The sequence below is a fragment of the Akebia trifoliata genome, chromosome 16 (assembly GCF_017979445.1).
Source record: "Akebia trifoliata isolate Shusen 1 chromosome 16, ASM1797944v1, whole genome shotgun sequence".
In the NCBI taxonomy this organism is placed as follows: domain Eukaryota; kingdom Viridiplantae; phylum Streptophyta; class Magnoliopsida; order Ranunculales; family Lardizabalaceae; genus Akebia; species Akebia trifoliata.
The window spans coordinates 20928763-20932623 of record NC_141390.1 but is presented as its reverse complement, the minus strand read 5'-3'; the positions used below and the strand labels follow the sequence as shown (position 1 = coordinate 20932623).

At 35.7% G+C, this 3861-nt stretch overlaps 1 long non-coding RNA gene across 1 annotated transcript; it reads left to right on the top strand.

The window, feature by feature from the left end:
- The first annotated feature begins 324 nt into the window (after window positions 1-324).
- Window positions 325-3201, top strand: LOC147382803 (uncharacterized). The gene is made up of 2 exons (XR_015173972.1): window positions 325-1769; window positions 1969-3201. It is a non-coding gene; the product is annotated as an uncharacterized LOC147382803 (long non-coding RNA).
- The last annotated feature ends 660 nt before the right edge of the window (window positions 3202-3861 follow it).

Here is a 3861-nt window from a genome sequence, read left to right as displayed (position 1 = left end):
TCCAGATGAGGAAGACTTTTGGTATTTATAGACTTAAAGATAATTTAACTTTTTAATTATACCTTGACTTAAAGAGCTTTGATTGATTTATCTAACAGATTAAATTCGTCCAAATCCATTTTCAAAGATTCTATGGATTGTTCTGGGCCAAACTCATTTATTTAGATGTAAGGCCCAATATTTAATATGGGTCACTTGAAATTGATTGACCATGGACTTTATTTGCGAAAACCAAAACCCAATTTATTGGAAGCTTGTCTTTAATCAATGGGTTTTATTTGCATGTGTGAACTCATTTATAATTTAAAGGGACTTTTATTCATTTATGAAATTTGTAAGGACATTCATAAAATTTTGATGCCTACAAATGCCCCATCAAGGATGCGTTGTCAGAAGTATAGTTGGGGACGACGTATCATTTACCATCCCGGTAAGAATACAATGTTTTGGTGAGGTCAAACCTTTATCCGTCGCTTCCACTTTCAACCAAAGTTGAACATTGAGATAAGTTTCTTTTATCTTTTTGACTTGGTATTTTACAAGATTTATTTGGCAAACGGCAAGGACTAAAACTTGAAGGAGCTAGCCATGTGCGGCTTGAATTTGCAATCTTGCGAGAAAGCCAAAAGAAATTTATTTTTATGGGTAAGCTTGACTTAAACTCACATGTTCAAATTTGCAACATATCAAACCAATTGAGCTATGAATCTAAACCATTTATTTTATTTTATTTTTCTTTGTTAAGAATTTACGAGGCTTCCATTTTGTGTGCAAAATGATATTTTTTTCATTTTGTGATGTCATCTCAAAGACTATGGACAACACATGTTGTGTGTTCAGTTTTTTGATGAGCTTGGAATTGGAATAAACTTGTATGATCCAACTTAATGAAAATAAGCCTAAGCCCAAGTTTCACATCCTTTAACATGGCTATGTTTGGAAGCCATTGTCATAAAAGAACAAAAAAATGTTCTCAATCTCAAGAAGGCAACCTCCCCATTTTAACTTATTAAAGCTATGATGATGAGTCATCCAAGCTATAGATTTACGCATGATGATGTCTCCAAGCTATAAAGTGAAAACAATGGTACATATAAGCTTGTGTCTTATGTGAAGTGACTCTCTAGGACCATTCAATCAAATAGTAGTCACAAACACGAATGATAAAAGACCATGAGCAACAATGTCTGGATCAATTCCTTACTCCGTCAACCGACATCGATCCCATCGCAACACCCTCATAAATTTTTCTTACTCTTTTTGTTTTTTCAAATATAGCAGGGCTGCCCCACCTTGATTTTACTGTTTTTTTTTTCTTTTTTCTTTTTGTTCCTAGTTTTGTTTCCTTCTCTATTTTCCTCCCTTGTTTTTTTTTTTTTCAACGCTGGATCAGGTTAGAGGCCAAAAGCAAACACCAAAAAACATAAGACTGATGAGTTTATTTATTGCAAAATGATGGTGAGAACATAGTCATCCTTTCCACCAGTGGCTTGGGAAGATCTTTCGTTTAATATGTGATAATCTTCCAAGTTTCATCTTCAATGTGAACAAGCTATAATACTTGATGCATAGACCGCAACTCACACGTGTAGGCTACAACGTTGATGAACATAATTTTTCATTTGAAAAGTGTTGTTGTGAAGGCATATGGGAAATGATTTTCCCCTAGTTTGATGATGCCTCCAGTGCGGATTGAAGATTAACGATATCACATGATTCAAATGGAAGTTGAGGGAATGGAGTCAATATTGCAAACGAACTTGTTAAAGGTATTGGATCCTTGAACTAAAATATAATTGTCGTTGTGTTTGTGGCGGTCAAATTATTAGCAGTATCTAGCTCAATCTTTCTTTGATGTACCAAGTTCATGATGTTTTCTTTTAGAGTACAACACTTTTCAAGATAGTAACTGATCATTCGATGGTAATGTCAATACTTTGAATGATCATTATGTCCTATTTCTTTCAGTCTGTTAGAAGTAGGCAGCACGATCAATTTCAACTTTAGCAAGTCGTCGAACATGCTGGGGATATAGACTTGTGAAAAAGGTATTCATTTACCTCGAGCTCTTTTGGGGTTAACAAAGTAGTCCATGTGTCTTAGAACTTGTCAACTTTGGACCTCTAACTTCTTTTCTTTGTTGACGTTTTTGTGGATGAGGTAAACATAACCTTTTGTTCTTGAGATGATGTTTCTTATTTTAACTCAGATTTTTAAGATATGCTTGGATGTAGATCCCCATATGTAGCAATACTTTGCTCAATGTCATGGGTTCGTGTTGCTAGCTCTTTGAAAGTGTGGGGGTTGCTCGCTTTTAAGATGTATAGCAGTCCCCAATGCATCCCATGAATACACATCTCGATGATAGATGATTGTGGGAATCGGTCTATGCAGTTAAGAGAGAGATTCCTCCAATGCTCGATAATTGATTTATCATTTTTTTGCTTGATGCCAGTGAGTTCCACCATACTACCATCTTTCTAGTGTTGTAGAAATGTCTAATGAATACTTTTTCGAGTCAATCCAAGTTATCTATTGAGTTGGGTTTCAAGTCAATATACCAATTGCACGCATTGCCATGGAGGGAGCGGACAATTATTTCACCATGAAGTCATCAAACGTACCAATGTTGTTACAAATTTCAACGGAGTGGGCAATATGTTATTTTGGATTGCTTTTTTCCTCGAACTATTGTAATTTTGATGGTTGATATTCCGTTGGAAGACGTATTTGCTAAATGCATTGAGTATAGGATTTGGAGTAGACAACCGAGGACTGTGGCATGCCCTCATATTGAGCGTGGATGGTGTCAATGATTATTGCCTGCAATTGTTGGACGAAGAGCGAGGCGACAGATCCTACAGAAGGTCTCATGTAACATTTTGCGAGTTGAAGTGATTTCCTCATAGCTCATCTTTATAGGGAGTTGTGTATGTTTCAGGGGTAAAACTTGGTAGATGCGCGGGTCCAACGCTTGATTTGTTCGTTTTATCTTTTTGTTCCAAACAATTGATTAGGGTGGCAATTTAAACGTTATTCTCTTCCATTGTCTCTGGCAACCTATTGATGATGTCTACCATCCAGGCTAATTGTTTTTCTACCATTAGTGATCCGGTTGTCATTACTGTTTTGATAGAAGTGTGAGTCTGTGATGGGGAAGTCATTGATAAAGATCCAGGCGATCCCTTACTTGACTTTAAATCGGATCCAGAATTTGATGAGTTGTCTTTCACAACGTCTGCTCATAAATGTCTTTGTTGTGTGTTGTTTTTGTGACACACGTCTTGGAGTAATGCTAGAGAGACTCAACCAGTTGGGAACTACCAATTTACGTCATTGTTCGTGTCATAGGATGATCACAACTAACAACCTGAGTAGAATCAAAGTTGGAGGAAATAATTTTCTTACCTTTCTTTGTAGTAACAAATGTGATAACGTTGGCATTGCGAGATGCCATTGATGTTGTTGTTGGTGTGCTTTTGCAATTTACTGAAAGATGAGAGATTGAGATAGTCCCATTAGGTGTGCCAGAAATTTGTCGACAATAAATTTCACAGATCTATCTCGTGATTCATGAAAAAAAGATCGTAAATGATTTTATTGATTTAATTAAAAATAAGAGTACAAATCTCACTGTTATCCTCTAATTAATAATCGAATAAAAAAACAAAAACAGTGACATGTGCATAGTTTTTTTTTTCTCTTCGGACTTCGTGCATGATCAACTAAGGAGGTTGCTCTGACGGTGACTTTGTTTGTGCTTGATCTTTTATAAAAAAATTTGTAGATTTTATTTTTTCTGGGCTTTGCATTTTATCGGTTGAAAATGATTTCTTAATTTCTGGAGAAGGACTTTATGCT